Raw genomic sequence first — 20,873 nt, forward strand, 5'->3', positions numbered from 1 at the left:
ATGTCACAACAAAAAAGAAATATTTAATATCTTAATTTTGAGAACTGTATTTAACAAAGTACATGATTAATGATGAAAGGGTACATTCCATTCTTGTATCTAATCATTTGTACTTTTTCCAGATCTCTGGGGAATATTTTTCCTCGCTGTGATTGAACTAAAAATCTTTAGGCTACAAATTAAAAAAAAAAAAATACAAACTAAAATTTAGGCTACAAATTTATAAAATTTAGGCCACAAAAAAATACAAACGACAAATACAAATTAATTAGGCTACAAATTAAATAAATACAAATTCAAATAGGTTAGTAAGAAGAACTGACAGTGTTGGATTTATTACGGAATGGTTTTGAGGAAGTTGTAAAGTGAGCACAAGGAAAACGACTGAAAAGCACACTTGCCCCTGGTGGTAATTTCTGAAATTTACAGCTATTGCTTTACTCCTTGCTTACTAGTTTCCTCCAGGTGTTTCTCACTGTAGTAATGACAAAGCCGAGGAGGACTGCTTAGGGTCAAAGTGCTACAGTGACAGCAAGTAGCTAGTGAATTGTGGGGAGGACTGGAGATGTCTTTACGTTTATTAGAGGACTTATTTGACCAAATAAGAAATTTCCTTATATATTCTTTATATTATATTAAGTTCTTTTTCATCTAGTTTACTTTTTTTGCTGATCTCTGATATGACCTAGTTTTTCTTTTCTTTCTGTAATTGTAAACTTTATTATTATCTTTTTTAATCCTGGAAAATAGAACCCCCAACTACAAGCTGAGCTTGTGTCAATGGGCTACTTAAGTTCAGGAGCGCACACACCACAAAACTGTAAAATATTTGAATCTCATTTACTAAACAAAATGACAAGCTGTTAACAGAGAAGTCCAGGCTACATACTGTATATATTTTGTATATTTAATTCTTCCCCTTTGGCCTGACTTAAAGAGATACTGTTCTTTCACATGGCCAAGGCTATGTTAATAGCAATAGCTAACCTTTCCTGAGTATGAAGCATGTGTGTCGGGCACTGTTCTAAAAGCTTTTCATGAAATAACTCCAAATAGTCCTTACAATACACTATTAAGAAGGTACCATTAGCATCCTCATTTCATGGATGAGAAAACTGTCATGCAGGGAGTGAAGGAAGCTGCTCCCCATCTGACTCTAATCTCTTGCCTCAGTACCTCTCTGTCAATGATCATGACCGTTAAATGTAAGAGCTGTAAGAGTCTATTACTATTTGTTCTAAAGCAGTCATAAAAATTGAGTTAGAGTCCATAACATAAGACTCTTACTCTTAGAGAACAGTTACACAAAAAGACATCTATTTACCAAAAATGATGGTACAGTGGTGTGGAGCGAGTCACATAAATAAAAATGACTTTGTCTACGTCCTCAAGAGTTTACAATAAAGTATGAAGACAGTGGTACCCAAAGGATTAAAGAGCCAGTGACACAAGAGAGTGTCAAAGTGCCATATGGAATGAATAAGGAAGAAGAGATTATTTCTGGCTGAAGGGATGGGGAAAGGCTACGTACCTATTAACAACTGGGTTAATAGACAACAGCAAAAAATGTATAAGAGGATATTTTTAAATTTTCTGTTTCGTTGGTTGATTGGTTGCTAACCTTGAGGAGCAGGACCTAGGGAGGAGCAAGATTTTAAAATCGTAACTAGTTTGAGCTGTACTTTTGGTGGGATCTGAGGAATGAATCTCTTTAGTTCTGTAAAAATAATTTGAGAAAGGTCTTTATTATCTAAATATAAAGAGGGTCACCTCTCATTGTTGCTGGAGGAAACAAAACATTCAGAAACATCTGAATGCTTCTTTGGGAGAAGTCCTTCTTAGTTCTGTATTAATTTAATATTTGACTACTGCTTGTTCAATATGTGTGTATGTGTCTGTGTGTCTGTTGAGAAGTTACTCTCTGAACAACCTAAGCTGAGGCCCCTAAAACTTCAGCCCATAGCTTTAAAACGACATTTATTGAAAGAAAGACTTTAAAAAGAAAATGGTCTGGGCTTAGGTAAACCCAATCTACACTATAAAATTAATGACCTATACGTGGTGCTACTTAAGACTGGCCCACCTACATTTTGGGAAATGTACTGATGTGATGGTCCTGTGAGGGACATAATACAAGAAGACATTCTTATAGGAAAGATAAAGGGTTTCAAGTGTCAGTGAGCCAAAGAAGAGTTAGAGCCTGAGACCAGAAGTAGAAGCAAGGGAGCAAGGCCTGACTCTGAACATTGGGGTCACTGCTCAGAAGTAGAGCCTGGACTTTGACATGTAGGTATTCTTGGAGGATAGCGGTAGTAATGGGTTTGGGGCACTTGCCGTATTGGGGTCAGCCAGGAGCTAAAGGTATAGAAGCACAATTAAAATGGACCCTGCAGGTGGAAGACATGTTTTCTGTGGGAACCAACTCTATGTAGCTACATGTTATCATTGCACTGTATTTCTCTTTCTAGTAGTCCCTGAACCTTTAGAATAGACTTACCAAAAATTTGAAGTTGTACCCTCCTTGTATTTGGTTAAATAAAGAAATGGACATGTCCACACTTCAGATGAAGTGGCATAAGCAGAGCAGTGCAGAGTATTGGTGACAGTGAACAGTAAGAGCAGGAGATAGTCACTGACTTAAGGCAAGTCACCTTGCCTTACCTGGATCTCATCAGGGCTAGAGACTGAAAGGCACTAGCATCTCTTCATCTGGAGGCTCTTCCTGAGCACATGAGTGACATCTCCTTCCCTGAGAGGCTCTCCGCATAAGTAAAACATTTCTGAGGGACTAAATTCTTGTGTGGGTAAGTAGAGAACCAAAGGCTATCATTGCTGGGCAACCTTGTTTTAAAAAATGAATGTATTGTGAGCTTTAGGTTGCTATGGCATAGATTTAGCCATCACACAAATTATAACAGAAAGAAGTAAGAATGTTATTCTCACTTATCTTACTAGAACTCCTTCTGGGCTTTTCTGAAACTAAACTCTTCATCTGTGGAAAGGGTAGTAGAGCCACACTTTCTTTCTCTGACCGAATAAATGAAAATCTAAGAATTCTGTGGAAGTATGAAGTTCCATGGTAAGATGAACATGATTTTCTACAAAATTAGCAGACTTAGCCAATTAATAACAAACAGAAAGTCTCAGAGAACCTGATAATATGCAACCATAAACACACACGAATGCCATGTGCAAGAGGAAATGCTGTTAACATTTTAACATATCTTCAAGAGAACTGGAAAAGGACCTCAGAAAAGGCATTATCAATCTTTCTGTGCCCAAGCTTAAGTAGAAAACCTTGATCTTTAAAAGTTTTCCAAAATCTCATATTCATTAACCCTGTCCTTTTCATGTAAGAAATGGTGACATTATGACAGGTAGTGACTTCCCCTCCATAAAACTTCAAACACTGGTTAGCTGCAGCTGAGCTACCTAAAGCCAAAAAGATGAGAAGGGATGTGTAACACGATGTCTACCTTCTCCTGTCATCAAGGGGCTGGGAGAGTAAAGTGGAAGTGCTGGAGTGACAGAAATGACCTGTAGTATTTATATAAGAGAAAAACAGACCTGAAAGGAGGAGCTGTTGATCCTTGCTGTGAGGGTGGCTAATCAGAGCAGGAGTGGAGAATGCCTTTACTCGAAAATTCAAAGATGCTTTAAGCAGAATGAAAAAACCAATGCTAGAGAATTAAAATTTAAAAAACACTATACACAAGCATGTGTATTTAATGGCTATTGTAAGTGCTAAAAAATAATATTACAATATATATCATGGACTATATTAACCTTTAGGAAAATAAGGAGATACTAAATTAGATTTAGACCCACTGGAATTTCTGGACACAAGATGACATACCTCACTTCATCTTTCTCCCCCTGCCACCAATTCCAGAGGCATGTTAATTATCCTGTGTACTCAAGTATAACCTATGTCATTGTAGGGGAGGAAGACATTTCCTCTACCTTCTCTGGGTTCGTCTGGCCAGAGAATGAATTAAATTCACATGAGACAGAATAGCAGGAGAAAAGTAAACAAAGCTTTATGAGGACCGTGGCCCGGGGCCTTTCTTCACGAAGGAAGAAAGGGCACCGAAGAAGTGGGGTGCACAGAGTGGTTATATAACCCCAAACAGGGTGTTTCACATATGATTGAAATGTCCCTCCCACAATAGTCACAAGATTGCCCTGTCGGCACAGCTCTTGATGGACACAGCAGGTAGCGGGTCTGCTCTTTTGGAGGGCTTAGCAAGAGTCAAGTCTATTGTCTCAAGCTGGGTGGTCACAGGTGAGCGCAGCAATCAGTTCCTAGCCTAAGGAAAGATGCTTAATCCTTAAGGAAATGCTGATGTTGGGAGGGGGAGGGAAGTTGCACCTTTATCTCAAGGGCCTTTGTTCTTGCCATAGTAAATGTTTTAAAGCAGATATACAATGCGTGCTCAATGGCCACAGTCAGGCCCTTTTGGAAAGACAAGGTCAGGCCGAATTAGGTTTACACCAAATGGCTTCCTCACGTACTCCAACAAATCCCACTGCTTGCCATCTTTACCCGTCAATGCACACATGGGAGAGGCCCAGGCAAGCCGAGCAACCCGCCCAAAGGCCGAAACCACCAGCCCAAACATCACATCCAGCTAAAGACAAAGGAGGATGTTGGGGGTGGGGGGAGTCAGTTACAGGAGGTTACCAGACAAGCACAATAAACAAATGCAGATTTAAGTCCTTGTCTTCTCCATTGATTAAAAGTTTCTAGAGACAAGTTCATCCCCTCTTCTTCCTGGTAGAGGGAGATATCTTTACAGATGGAGAGTTCCTTTACACTGTAAATGTCTCTTACAAAGGGTAAGTAAATTCTACTTTTCAGTTCCTTTCCTGTCTGCAAAGTAACAAGCCACAAATAATCATCATGCCAAAGAGATATATCTTGGGGTGACCAATTCCAGGCCCCCACATCATGAATCTAAGGGCCAGTTAGCATATCAACATCTCCGTTTCTGAATTACACCATTTATCTTTTGGACTTCTAATAGCACCAACATTTCTCCATCTATATCAATATAAAATATACCCCTAGGGGATAAGGATATAGATATATTTATTTGCTGAACTCTAGTTAAGAGTGGCTCAACTACACCTATATCCCTCACTCTCATCCATAAAGGATATCTCTTATTATAGCATCCTTACTCAACAAACCTGAACGTCATTTCCTAAACTTTGTCAAGACTGTGCTCCAGGCAGTCTCTGACAATTCATCAAGTTTAGCAGAAGAATCAAAATCTATTTGCTACCCTCAGTGTCTAGGGGTCCTTTGAGTAACAGGCCCCTATAACCTGACACTATTACTCTCAACAGAAGCTTCTGAAATTGGCTTCACGTAGTGATTTTCTTGATGAGTTTACCTTTAAGCGTAAAGGGAAAGCGAGGGAAACATCACCAACTGCTCCCTTGGTGGTAGCAGCAGGCAACAATGGCTTCCTGGTCTTTCCTTTGGCAAATATGCCCCACTACCAGCCTTCTCTAAGGATGAAGCTTCTAGAATCTTTTCCTGTCTAGCACTATTTTAAGATCTGCAATTTGTCTCTGAAACAGCTATTGGCTCCTTCTCTATGTGATCAACCAGTGTTAACTTTTATCTGCTTCATCTAGAAAACAACCATAGCAAGTTTCATTTTAGCTCTCTCAGTGGCAGCTACTTACAAAGAAAAGCCGTCCAAAGAAACTTATCTACAGAACCATGCCCTCCCCCTAACCAACTCGATTAAGTTTAACGAGTCTGCACCTTACCACACCAAATCACACCCCTCGTTCTTCCTTCATCTATCTTTTGTCCTGTCTCCAGGCAATGTACTTCACAGCAAGGCTGGCTCTTGTAATTTAAAAAAAAAAAAAGTACACTAGTACTTTCAATACAGAGTTCATCATTTGAACTGGCAATGTGAACACTTTACGTAAGATGGCAACAAGGTAAAAGCAAATTCTTCACAGATCCTGTCAAAGGGTACAGGAATAAGTGTTTAAAGCGACTTTATAGAAAACTCTCATCGTCCCATGCAATTACTCAAATTTGTGCAAACTAAATTTAAAAACTCATTCTGGATTTTAGGTAAATATAGAAAAGAATAACCTACAGAATATTCAAATGTGATAAAAATTTAATGAAGCAAAATTAACACAATCATATTTAGTTTTTTTAATAATCAAATTCAATTGAGATATTAGAAAATATCATGCTCCGAGAATTAATACTGGTTCTTTTCATTTCTTATGACCAAAAATACTTTATAGTAATAGCTACCCAGTTGTGATATCCTGAACCCAGGGGTAAAGAAAACACACAAGTATCTAACGAGGACAATCTATTTACCAGAGAACCAAAAGATACTGGAGCTATAACTACCAGTAGGGGATGTTGACATGATGTCAGTCCACTGGATTTTGCTAAATTCTTGAATATAATTCCAAAATGAGTCAGTGTGAAAATAAAGACTACTTTGACTAATGACAGCAGATAATCCTGACACTTCAGGGAAACGCCATACTCCATAGATCCTGGTTAAGTAATCTATTACTGCCAATGATGGACAGTCATCTTCTCCTCAATTAATCACTACCTCATTCTACCATTTCTTTATCTCTCTCCTAGTTTCATTGTTCATACTTAACTTTCTCAACAAATTTTTAGTCTGTAAAATCTTTGAGTGAGCAGAGTCACTTCTATGTTGCTTCTATGTAAGCCATTGCCTGAAGCTGGGGTTTCTATAGAATTCCATGAAGGTTCTCAAATAGAAAGAAAAATTATTTTAACAAAAATGCAGGAGGCTGGCCCAGGGGCATAGTGGTTAAGTTCAAGTGCTCCACTTTGGCAACCCAGGGCTCACCAGTTCGGATCCTAGGCACCAACCTACACACGGCTCATCAAGCCATGCTGTGGCGGCATCCCACAGAGAAGAACTAGAAGGACTTACACCTAGAATATACAACTATGTACTGGGGCTTTGGGGAGGAAAAAAAAGGAAAAAAGAGGAAGATTGACAACAGATGTTAGCTCAGGGCCAATCTTCCTCAAAAAAAAGAAGAAACAAAACAAAAAAACAAGTGCAATTAACCAAGCTGACTCTTGTTAAATATGTTTCAAGTCCTTTAGAAAATTCTGGCTAGCTGAGCACTGTGCATTGTGAATTCTTTTTTAAAAGAAAAGATTAACTTCTATAAGTAATTTTGAAGATTCAAGCTAATGTTGCCTTTTCTTCCTACTGACCATCCATAACAATTAACATGGACAAAGACGCTAATGTAAAGGTCTCACATATATCTGAGTCTTATATCCTAACAAGATATTTCATTTCCTGTAGGCAAGGATCATGCATAGGACATGTTTAGTGTGTCCTATGGACTCCAGACCCTCTCTGAGCTCTTTGCATTTGAAAAGTGAATTTTTATTAAATCCAACATATGCCATCTCAGGAAGTATCAGAACCTGGAATATACAATTCACAGAATAGTGTAGAAAGATATTTTTATGGCACAACAACTAGAGGATGGGGCAGGTTTGGAAAAGTTTATCACTACATATAAGCTTCCCTGAGAAATGGCTGCTTTTCAGGGCTTTTCTCCTTTTTAGGCAAGAGATTTTGATGATATTTTGCCCTTGTTTTCCAAGGCTGATTCCTTAGCAACAGCTTCAAGGACTTTTTCAGTAAAAACAACTACTTTTAGATTTAAGTCAGTAGTAAAAATTCATATTTTTGTTCAAGAATACCACGAATTCACATAGTTTTGGAGATACCTGATAAATCAGAAGCTTCTCCGGTGTAGTAGGTGTTGGATGAATAATGTAAAGACATTCAGACTGCTTGTTTGAAGTGTGAATTATCTTATGAATTTCTGGATATTTAATAAATTTATGTCAAATTTTCAGACTTCTGACATCCAAATATCATTAATCATGGCTTTTATTGTAGTTATGAGTGTCTCACTTGGGCCTGGCCTGCATGAAAAATAATCTGATTTCCTGATTTATTGATGGAAATCTCTTCGTTATTCAATAGGATAAATTATTTGTGCCCAGGGTTTTTCTGTTTAGACACTGTATTATTGCCTCATAAAACAATGTGATGGAACGGTTACTGCCAAAAACACTAAAAAAAATAAGCAACTGTTGGTCTTACCTGCACATATTTAGAACGTGAAATTCCATTGCAAGTTAATCACAGAGATTAATTCTTATTTAGAATCTGTCAGAGAGGTCAAGCATATGACTCTCATTATTAAATTTCACCTGGACTGATAATAATGATTTTAAATGACTTGTTATTAACTTTACTTTCTAAAAACTTTGAGAATGACTGGAGTGTTGTATTCTTTGCTAACACAGAGCACTGGTTTCAAGTCTTTCCCAGGGTTCACAAGTTCCTGTTAAGTACAATGAGTGTACCGAAAAAACAAAAAACATTGCATAAAAAGTCCTATTTGAGGGGCCAACCCGGTGGCACAGCAGTTACGTTCACACATTCCAATTTGGTGGCCTGGGGTTCGCCAGTTCGAATCCTGGGCACGGACATATGCACCACTTGGCAAGCCATGCTGTGGCAGGCGTCACACATATAAAGTAGAGGAAGATGGGCACAGATGTTAGCTCAGGGCCAGTCTTCCTCAGCAAAAAGAGGAGACTTGGCAGCAGATGTTAGCTCAGGGCTGATCTTTCTCAAAAAAAAGAAAGTCCTATTTGAGACCTGAGTCTGCAAATAGGTAGTTACATATAACAAGGAATGTGATTGCTGTCTTCATACAGAGAACAGGCATTTCTTCTAAAGAGCAGAGAAGTCTAATTGGAAAAAATAAGTTGCCACCATGACATTTCTGACTTCACTCTACTCCAGCAACCTTTTCTATCCCAGATTTAGGCCATTCTAACCAGATATGAAAGTAGAATTGTCCCCTTTCTAGAGACATATTCATCTTGGGGAAAGCCTAAATCTTCATAAAGAAAATACATAATCTAGTAGACAGAATGATCTGATCGTCTCCCACAGATGTCTGTGTCCTAATCCCCAGAATCTATAAATATGTTATGTCATATGGCAAAGGAGACATAAGGTGGCAGGCTAAATTGTGGTTGTTAACCAGCTAACCTTATTCTGGATCATCTGGGCGGTCCCAGTGTAATCACCAGGGACCTTAAATGGGAGGAGAGAGGCACAAGTGCTAGTGTCAGAATGATGTGAGATGAGAAAGACTATCAACCATTGCTGGATTTGAAGATAGAAGGGGGCCACAAACCAAGGAACGTGGGTGGCCTTTAGAAGCTGAACAAAGCAAGAAAAACAAATTCTCTCCTAACGCCCTCAGAAGGAATCCACTGCTGACATTCAATTTCAGCCCAGTGAGACCCATTCTGGATCTCTGACCTCCAGAACTGTACAAAAATAAATGTGAGGTGTTTTAAGTCAGTAAGTTTGCCATAATTTGTTACAGCAGCAGTACAAAACTAAGATAATGATGAACAGGAAAGCGAAGACAGCTCCAAGGATAAAATTACTACAGAAATTTCTCCATTTGGGTTTTGAGTTGGTGGTGACAAAGTTGACATCTTTCGTTCTTGGGCAGAGCTTTATTCTTACATATGAAATTTCGCGGGTGAAAAGTCTGAGACTAGAATCAGCTTTCTAGGTTGAACAACAGTCTTTTGCCTTTGGCAGAAGTAAGATTCTCTCACTTGCCTCAGACAGAAGAAATTGTGCTCAAAAGAATTGAGTGCAATTGGGACTCAGAGGTTCCTTATCTCAATTTCTGAATTTTGCTATGCTCGTGCAAGTTGACTGAAAGCAGCTCCATCATCTCCCATAAGGGTTAGTCCAAATAGCGAGAATAGGCCTCCTCTCTTCCACTGGAATCTGCTCCAAGAAAAGAATGCACTGAGTGCTGGCTGGAATGTTTTTTCAGATTATTTCATTTTGTGCTTTCAACTAAAATAGAAAACTAAAACTGAAAGTACTTCTTTCTAAGTCACTCCAAGTTTTATTTGTCAACATCCGTAATTCCCTAATTACTATTCACATTAAATTTTGACTTCACTCGTTTATAAAATTGCAACTTTCTTGACCTTCCCAAATCTTCAGGTTGTATTGGCTCTTGCTCTTCACAACCGTACTGAGAACGTTTTGGCTGAGTGGAAGTTAGCAAATACAGTTCTCACCATATCCATCCATTCATTCATTAAGTCCTGCGGTTGCAATGATGAATAAGAATGACAAAAATCCTTGCCTTTATGGAGCTTTTATATTCTAGTGGGAATGTGGGGAAGACAGGAAGAAAAAATAAACAGGCACTTACAAAGAGACATACATAGTAAATTATAATTTCAGGTGGTGATAAGTAGTAAAAGCAAAATAAAACAATGGGAACCAGAGTGACTTAGAGGAGATTACTTTAGCCAAGATGCTACCAAAATTATTTGTGAATTTTTTAAAAATAGTTTAGTTTTTCATTTATGTTTTAGAATCTCCCCCATCGTTCCAGAGAATTTGAGAAAGTATATATAAACTAGTACTTTAGGCAAAAATAATGATTAGATTAGACATACAGAAAAATACCCAAATATGTATTAACCGTCAAAGCAATAGTTGGAACCATCTTAGACTTACAAAATGAAACGGTTAATTTGTAATATACCTATTCTCTGCTTATCTACTTAGTAGCTACTCCTATCCATTTAACCTAAAAGAAAACTTTCCAAAGCAGTTTATAGAAGAAATAACTTTACCTCAAGTACTCTCGGGGGTGACGGGCAGGGATAAAGAACCAGTGAGATAAAATAAAACTTTATAAGCGTGAAATGTTAAATTGAAAGTTTGAAAATGTTGAAAAATAGCCAAACACTATTATTTATACAATATCACCTGTGTGTAGATACAATACAGATATGATGCTTCTTTTAATAAAGAAAGCATGTCTACATGTAAAGAAACAATTCTATCAACTTTAAGGAAGAATGGCTTGACTTTTTACAGATCAGCACTTATGAATAAACGGGACTTTTATGCAGTAGGGCTCTCCATAAACGAAGCATGCTGACTTTCAGAATATACATTATACAAATCACTGAAACTAAAAGAAAAACCCATCACAGATTATTTTAAATAGCCTCCTCTTCTTGTGCATTTAAAATATAATTTTATTTTTAAAGTCTTGATTTAGACTTCTTAAATACATGTACTATTACAAAAATCAGATAAAACTACATGTATGATATATATATATATACAACAATATATAAAATACATGAACCTATTCATGCCTTTTCTTTGAAATACTAAATTCACCTTAAGTGAGATGATCCTTTCAGAAATTGCTTTGTAAACTATAAAAGCCCAGAGAAGTGTGATTATTCTCTTTACCTGTTCTATATTGTGTTTTGTGCCACTCAAGAGCTAACACAAATGTGAGTTGGATCTATTTCATACATCGTGGGTTATGCATGTGAAATTTGTTGTAAATGAATACGCTTTAAAAAACAGTATAATGCTTTACATGTACTTTTGCATGTTTTACGGAGTAAATATCAGCAATAATAAAATTCAAAAATAGCTATTTAAATATGAAAAATGTCTTGTCACTAGGCCAATTTAAAGAAAAGGAATAAATTTCCAGTCATGCGGTGAAATTTGCTAATAGATACCTTAAAAATCACAGATGTACAATTACATCTTTTAGAAATGGAACAAAATTTAAAGCTTATTTAGCCTCTGTTCCTCATTTTACAGAGGTAGAAATGGCAGTCTAGGCATGTTAAAGTTCTTCATGATCTCATTCAGGTAGTTAGTGACACAGTAAGATTAACTTCATGACCCCTAAATTTGAGCCCAGGTCTTTTCCAAGTTCACCATATTCTGTTGTCCCTACCTGAAATCTCATACCTGCTCATTATAAATAACCAACACCAACTTTTTCTAAAACTAAAGAAGTGCATTTCATGATTTTTATAGAATTAACATTATTCATTTCAAGAACTCTGGTAATTCATTAAAATTCCACTACTCCTACTGAAGATGTAGTAATACTTAATTTTTTCAATTTGAAAGAAAGATTTTCACGCAGCAAAATATATATTCTCTAACATCTGTTCCCTACACACTTAACAGTTCTTGTTTAAGCTGTGGACTTAAGCATTTCTATTGAAAGGGTTTCTTCATGTAAAACAAATCTTAGTGTCTATAATACCTTTCTCTTCATCTTACTTTCTCTTCAAAAGAATTTCCATCCTTCGGTGTCATTCAAAGTAACATATATTAGTGGTAATAAATCATGATTTTGGGGGGAAGTGTCCATTTAAGCAATAAAGAACCAGCAAAAGACTTAATGGACTGTTTCAATCAGTTTTTGATCATTAAGACCAGAGGTTTTCTCAAAAGTGGCTTGTAGACAACTCGCTCCAGAATTACCTACGGTCCCTGTTAAGACACAGAATCTGGGTCCTACTGCAACCCTACCGAACTTAAATTTCTAGATAAAGCTTCGAATTCTAAATTTTTAACAAGAATTCCAAATGAATTTCACACCAAACCTTCATTTAAGTTCTTGAAGACAATGACAGTTTCATATTTGTGTTTAGATATTCAGTGTCCATTAAAAAACTATCTGGTACATAGTCAAAAACTACTGTTGAAGTGATTAAATACAATTAGATCTGGCTTCAATAGAAAAATAGAGGAAGAGTAGTGTTGGTAGAGAAATGGGGAAAAGAAACTCAAATTCTTGTTATTTTATAGGAGGCTGAGAATGCCACATACATCCCTTCCTAATTCAGTAGTCCCCCAGCCTACTGTCTACACATCTGTTAACAGGTCCATTCTGAGCCCTTGTGATTTACCAAGAACTATATGAGTGAGGGGTGAGGTCTCTTATTTGATCTTGAGAGCATATCAGCATTACACCAGTTTTACAGGGAAATCAGTGAGGTTTGTCCAGAGATTAAATGATTTAAGGACAGACTGCATCTAAATAGCAATGCCACAACTAAAAGTCAATTATTTTGCCTTTTAGTTTAAGGTGTTTTCCTCTGATTTTGCTGCCTCTCTGATCCCTATAATTTGCTTTTTATTTCCCTGATTTATACCCACACATAATTCTATTCATTTTTCCATACATGGAAAATCTTCAGAACCAGAATATAATTCTAAGAAATGCACATAAGTAAAATGATATTATGGGATATATTTACATGTGATATTATATATTTACATATTAATTTGTTTTCACCAAATCTAAAATTAAAATAATACTAAAAATACTAATAGGAATGACTGAAACATGCTTCTGGAGAACCATCGAAAACAGCAGTGGAGGGGCCAGTCCCACGGCCCAGTAGATAAAGTTCCACACGTTCCGCTTCGGTGGCTCGGGGTTCGTGGGTTTGAATCCCGGTGTGGACCTACTTCACTCATCAGCCATGCTGTGGAGGTGTCCCACACACAAAGTAGAGGAAGACTGGCACAGATGTTAGCTCAGGGCTAATCTTCCTCAAGCAAAATGGGAGGAGGTTTGGCAGTGGATGTTAGCTCAGCGAGAATCTTCCTCACAAAAATGATAATAATAATTATAAAAGAATAAACTCTTAAAAAAAGCACTGGTAAACAGTAGTTTGTTAAATTGATATCAAAATAATTATATTAATATTTTTAAAAGACAACTTCTGGGCATAACATTATTCAGGATAAAACAAAGTATTTTCCTCAAGAATTAAAGGAAGCATCACAGTTTATAAAAACAATGCTAACTGCTCTGTCGAAAACGGCTCTGTCCATCTGATCCATTCCACTGCACGTTGTATTAGTTTCCTAAGGCAGCAACAACAAAATACCACAAACTGGGTAGCTTAAGAGAACAAAAACTTACTGTCTTGCAAAGCCTGAAATCAAGGTGTCAGCAGGCCCTGCTCTCTCTGGAACATGGGGGGGACTCCTTCCTTGCCTCCTCCTAGTCTCTGGGCTGTCAGCAATCATTAGCATTCTTTGGCTTGTACCTGTGTAACACCAGCTCTTCCTTTGTCTTCACATGATGTTCTCCATGCTTGTTTGTGTCCTCACATGGCCTTCTTATAACAACACAAGTCCGCCCTACTCCACTATGACCTCATCTTAACTAATTACATCTGCCACGAAACTGTTTCCCAATAAGGTCACATTCTGGGTTACTGTGAGTTAGAATTGCAACATATCTTTTTTGGAGGGGACACAATTCAACCCATAACAAACATGAAAAAATATATAACTTCAATATTAAGTCTATTAGGTTTTTCAATACTTTTTTTTAATGATTCTTCAGAGGCATGTGGCAGTCATTCCTATTCTTAGCAGTTGTTCCGACATTCACTCGACTAAATTCATCAGCAGAATACCGGGAGAGTATATGCCCCTGGTACCATATTCAAAACCCAAAAGAAATGACAAGTTGTGGTCTTTAAAACTGAGGTTTAATCAGTGGCATGCTTAGAAATAAGATAACGTTTTAATTGGCTAAAAAAGACTCTGTTCCTACTCTATTTCAACAGCTACTCGAATGAGTGCTGCACTTTGCGGCTGAGGACAACAAATGCAATTTTGATGACAACCAATTCACTAAAAAATAATGATGCCCACGTATTTTGTACTTTCCTCTAATAAAGAAATATAAATGAAATATATGGATATAAAGCGTGAAAGAAAGCTCTAAATCTAAAATTCTCTCATCCAACTGTTCCACAAGCAGCCTCTCTCCAGCCAAACTGGCCTGTTTCCACAGCTGCTATTCCTTTTCCTACATTTGTTCCCAGTCATCCTCTACCAGGAATGTCTTCTTCAGCCCACATCCCTCTATTCTTCCCTCTTCTTCAAGGCCTAGGTTAAATGACATCGTCTTCATGAGTATTTCTGCTCTAAGAATCATTCCCCCTCCAATGAGAACGTGTAACACTGACTATACCAAGCACCTCTCCTCAGTATGATCTGGACACCAAGCTACTTTTATTAGTCTCCTCTTTGGGAACATATGTTAGTTATATAGGTACAGAAGGGTAAAGACATCTACTGCTTTAGGTTACTCTCCATTCCTTGTACCCAGAAGAGTGTTCGGCAAAATCAAATAGATAAATAAATACCATAAATTGCATGCTTTTTAATAATACTAAGGATAAGCTTACACCCTATAAAATTACTTAAATGTGACATGCTTATATACAGGACAGAATAAAACCACCAAGATGCCTTTTAAACTTCACTGTCGTGTAAGATCCACGAGGGCAGTGACTTGGGCTGTCTATGAAGTTTGCCATGCAGGACTCTCCAGGTCCTAAGCACATTACCTGGCTCAGAGTTGATATTTAGTACACGTTTGCTGAATGAATAAATAAACAAATAAATCACTTCTTTGCTATTTTCAGTGCTTACTTTAGGTCTTTGTCCTATCTTGCTTAGTCTATTACCATAGCTTTCCAATGGAATGGCAGAGACTGGCTAAATGCTTACAAAACCATTTCCCATATTCTCCTGAGCACATGGCTAGACATCCTTTTCTGGATTCCCTTACAGTCAGATGTGGCCTTGTGACAGTGTTGGACCAATAGAATTTGAGTAGAAGTGATCTATACCACCTGTTCCATGACACATATTACTTGGGCTATAAAATCGCCTACAAAATCTTACACATTCGTTCTTTCCTGTTGTCTTCTGGTCAGACCGAGAGGAATCAGAAGAGAACTTCAAGGGGCCAGCCCCGTGGCCGAGTGGTTAAGTTCGCGCGCTCCGCTGCAGGTGGCCCAGTGTTTCATTGGTTCGAATCCTGGACGCGGACATGGCACCGCTCATGGAGCCATGCTGGGGTGGCGTCCCACATGCCACAACTGGAAGGACCCACAACTAAGAATATACAACTATGTACCGGGGGCTTTGGGGAGAAAAAGGAAAAAAAATAAAGTCTTTAAAAAAAAAAAAAGGAAGAGAACTACAAGACCGTGGATGATAAGGAATTTTGGATGAAAGGAACCTAAGACTCAAGTGATTTCATGGACAGAGCCACGCCCCCACACTTTGCCAACCTGCTTTGGACTATGATGTAAGAACCAAACTTTCAGTGTGTTAGGAGACTGAAATTTTGAATTTCTACTTAAAGTAGTGAACAAATCATAACTAGTACTGAAATTGGTAACTTGAAGGAGAGTATAGCTTTAATAAAGAAACCTAACATTGATTTAATTGTCAATTGTCAGGAGAAGATAATCTGTTATTCGAAACTGAAAAGATGGTAACCAGTTATATGATGGCAAAATATTTATTGACTGTCTCCTGAGATCACTTGAAAGGAAAGACACATGCTAATGAATCTGGAGTTTTGGGGGCATTCGTTGGAAAGAATTATAATATCGTGCATTTGACTTCCATTGACTATCTTTGGCAAGATATTAAAAACAAATGAGCTCAGCAATGACCTGGCCAATGCACAGGCTGAAAATAAAATAGCGTGCAGGTTGAAAAAAACTCATAAATTTGGAGCATTTAAGATTGGAAAATCCATTTGCTTCTAGACCCTCAAAGTATGAGACACAATTTTAAAAGACTGTGAGCAAGAAATGCCCAGCAAACTTCTTTTGAACCAGAAGATACAATGTGTCAAACGTCAAGTGTAGCCTTTCCATCTATTGTGACCTCAAAACAGCCTCCTTTAAGTTGAGAGAGACACACAAGGGCAAAGAAATAAATCAGACTTGTAGAAGTATGTCTAAGAAAATACTGGCGCATGTAATTGTCTATAACTTACTACCAAGCTTTAAGGGGATCATATGCCAAAAAAAGAGCGAACTCAGAATAAAAGAGCCTCTCAGTTTTGAGTTATAAAACAACTTCCAGGACCACAAGCTTGCTCTGGCAACAAGTAGACTGTGAAGACTGAGTATTCTCCCCTACATCCAGTTCGGATATGGCCAACAAGGATAACTGACAGGGAATGTCCTCCTAGGGAAAGAGACAGAGTCCACAGAGAAAAACTGGATAAAGGAATTTCTCTTAGAAAGTAGAATCAGGATCTAGTTTTCCCCACCTCCAGGGTAGAGAATCTACCTAATGCCTGCCTAGGAAGATTTCACCGTTATGACTGCTGTGTGCCTCCCATTCTTGCATTTTCTGAGTGGGACATTTTATTGATGTTATTCTGTCTTGCCCACCATTGCATATTAGCAGGGGGAAGGTGGGTGGGGGTTAGAGGGGAGGAAATGAGAAGGAGATAACTTGTATTTTTATTTTGGTTAGTAATCCACCATAACACCAATAATCACATCTGTAGCAAATAAGAACAACTGCATATTACTCAGAGAGACTAGATTTTGAACTGTTGCTGTAACGGGATGGGATCTGAGGTTGTATTTCTTGTGAAGTGGGTAAAAGTATTCTACGTGTGGGAGAAAAAAGGAAAATAGATCTTTGGTGACCATAAAAACCAACTATGGCAGAGACTGGCCAGTTATTCACCAGTTCAGTTGCTTTTTTCTCTTGGCCACACAGCTAGGACACATTTCCCAGATTCCCTTTCAGTTAGGTTGTCATATGGCTGAGTTCCAGGCAAAAGGATATGGAAGGAAGGGACATGGACCATCCTGGTTTAGGCTCACAAACTCTTCCATGTAATCACCCGTGTAAGGATTTTCTTCCTTGGTGTACTGACTGCCTTCAGAGGCTCCAGCAGTTAACTCTTAAGCCCAGGCTTCAGAGTATGTGCACGCCTGTTTGCGGGTGTGTTTGCCCATATGTGGTTGTACATATGTGTTTGTGTACGTGAAACCAATACCTGAAAGACTTTGAGTCCCTAAGTCACCGCAGGGAACAGAAACCCCTGCTGCTCCTCATTGGCCTGAGATATTGGTAGGAAAACACACACACACACACACAAACAAATCAACAAAATGCAACAATACACTTCTGTTGGTTTAATCCACGGCAGCTTGGTATTTGTTAACAAGGTTGGCCTAGCTTGCCTAATAGTCTCTTAGCTACAGCCAACCCCTTCCATTCAATCTATCCTTCACAGTTTGACTGGACTCAAGGTGTATAAAGCAACAGTCTGACCCTGTCACTCTTTTGCTTCAAAAACTCTGATCCTCTAATGCTAATAAAGTCCAAAACCCTAGTATAATTTAGTACATTCAATGAATATTTACTGAACAAGGGCTATGTGTTAGGCACTATGTTAGGTCTGGGAAAAGATGATGAATGGGAGCAAAAAGCACAGCCTTCACAGAGCTCACAGTTATGGCAGAAGAAAGGCATTAATAGTGTTAATCAAATAATCATACCTCTATATGCGTAAAGGACATGCTGATACAAAATGCTATGATGGAAAAGTAGTATGATGCTATTTGAAAAAATTATAGACTTAGTCTAAATGGTTGAAACTTGTAAGGTTACACCTTCCTATCTGAGGTTATCTCATTCTACTTCTCCCCATCCATCATTCCAGTCTGAGGCAGACATACCCTAAGGTGACTCCCAATGAGTCACACCCTTTTATAATCCCTTCCCCTTGCATGAGAGCAGAATCTTGACCTCCTTCAAACCAAAAGAATATGGCATAGAGTTGGGATGTCTCTGCCTTCATTAGATTACATTATATAGCAAAGGGGAAGGGATTTTGCATATGTAATTAAGGTCCTTAATCAATTAATCAAAAGGAAGATTATCCTGGGTGAGCCTGATCTAATCAGGTGACTCCTTTAAAGAGTTATAGATTTCTTTAAAGAAGGTCTAGAAGTCATAGACGCTAAGTATCAGAGATTCTACCTCTGGTTCTGGCTTTGAAGAAGCAAGCAACCACGAAATGGATTTTGCCCACAACCGGAGGGAGCTTCAAAAAGGATCTCTCTTTAGTCAAGCCTCTGGATGAGAATGTAGGCTGGCTGACACCTTGATTTAAGCCTTGTGAGACCCTCAGGAGAAAAGTCAACTAAGCCATGCCTGGACTTTTGTCCTACAGAAACTGAGACAAAAAAGGAATGCTGTTTTCAACTGCCAAATATTTGACAATTCATTACAAAACAATACACACTAATACACACTCCTTCTGACAATAAACAGTCCTTGTTCCTGTCCCACTACTCTCTGAAATATGGACTATTTCTTCTCTGCCTTTTATCTACAGTCAATTTCAAATGCCCTTCCCTATCTCTACCTGGCAAAATCACATTGTCCTTAAAGGATCAGCTTAGATACCAGGAACAGAGACAGACTCCACAGAGAGAACCTGGATAAAGGAATTTCTCTTAGAAAGTAGAATCAGGATCTCATCCTGCTTCCTCCATCCCCTGCCCATCCTCCACACAAGGAATTAATCACGTCTTCTCTATTACTTTGAACTGTTTCAGTACTTTGCACTCTATTATCGCTAGCTGTTTATGAATTTGTGCACTAATTTATGAGTTTCTTCAGAGAAAGAAACATATCTTATTGATCTGCATATTCTCACCATCTACTGCAGGGCCTGGCACATGGAAAGTAATAAATAAATATCTGTCCTCTAAAACTTCTAGATTTTTCTAATTTTTTGTTGGTTTCACTCAAACTCTGATAAGCTCTTTTCTGTTTCTTTTCTCAATTTGGCCCATATTTTTTCCTTTATTTTCTTATCCTCTTTGTCAGATATTATGCCAGTAATATTTTCTTTTCACTGTGGCTCTTATTTTTAAAGGCAATTGTTTTGATACCACCTAATTAATTGGCTCACATATGTTTATGAGTTTGAAATCTGAGAAGATTCATTAATTAAGCAGCCAGTTTATGTAATAATTACAGATACTTCTCATAAACATGAGTCTCAATAATAATCATAGTACTCAGAAATGTTACATCTAGATTTCTAGAAATAATTATGCTAGTTTACACCAAGTTTTAACATATTCAGGTTTCAATATAGCATTGGTTAAGAACTCAGGCTCTGCAGTCAGACAGAGTTAGAATCCATTTCAAATTACTTAATCTCTCCAAGTCTCAGTTTGCTCTTATACAAAATGGAGATAACAAAGTAATTAACCTCATAATGCAAGGATTAAATACTGCACACATAGTTCAGGCTAAAAAAATGTTAACTTGAAACTACTGGAAATTAGGAATTATGTGCAATGGTACAAATATTCATTGTATCTCTGTTAAATAAATTACATAAATGGTGAAAGACGGTTTTCTCCACCACAAAACTCCTATTTAAGAAAAAAATTATAAATCTAACTTATTTTAATTTTTTCTTTGAATAGAATATATGTTTCTCTCTTTCTAAATAGATGATATGGATAAAAGACACAAATTAGGAAGAATTGAAAAATAAACAAATTCATTAGGACTTTGTTACTATACTTTAAACGATAACTTAAATGAGCTAGAAATGACAAGTAAAATCATTGATGCAGACTTTGCTCATCTCAGGCAATCAAGAGGGCTTCCTTACATTGCAGATCATCAGAGAATGTTCTCAACATTAGCTTGTGCATTAGTCCGGTAATACTTGTAAAGGTGTGTAGAAAAGTTTGTAAAATTGGTGTAAAGGAGCTATAAGTGAAATATTTATGAAAGATTACTGGGGGTAATTATTAGAGAAGGTCTCTTTTCTCTGGATCCTATTCTTTATCTGTAACTTGAGCACAGTGAGCCATGGTTATGAGCAAATTGTGACATTCAATGTTTTGACCTGTAAAATGCCTTTGAAACATACTACTTATCCTTCAAGACACCATTTCTACTGAGCAAGGACCTGACACTAGTATCCTTCTTAATATTATACTCAATACCACAACCATACAGCCACTATGATTTTTTTGTTAGCATCATTAAGTGGTATAAAACATGAATTTTATCAGCCATCCA

The 20,873-nt window shown here is 37.6% G+C and overlaps 1 protein-coding gene across 12 annotated transcripts in view; it reads right to left on the minus strand.

The window, feature by feature from the left end:
* The window catches only part of MARCHF1 (membrane associated ring-CH-type finger 1), a 768,319-nt gene that overhangs the window by 541,188 nt on the left and 206,258 nt on the right, over positions 1 to 20,873 (minus strand). Inside the window, exon 1 of one of the 12 annotated variants that reach the window (XM_070505019.1) lies at positions 13,894 to 14,076. The exons of 9 other annotated variants lie outside the window; for them this stretch is intronic. The gene's annotated coding sequence lies outside the window, so the exon portion shown is untranslated. Of the gene's footprint in view, positions 1 to 13,893; positions 14,077 to 20,873 lie in introns of those variants that run through there. 2 more of the 12 variants (XM_070505011.1, XM_070505014.1) reach the window with 2 other exon arrangements.

This window comes from Equus asinus, chromosome 3, assembly GCF_041296235.1.
Source record: "Equus asinus isolate D_3611 breed Donkey chromosome 3, EquAss-T2T_v2, whole genome shotgun sequence".
Classification (NCBI taxonomy): domain Eukaryota; kingdom Metazoa; phylum Chordata; class Mammalia; order Perissodactyla; family Equidae; genus Equus; species Equus asinus.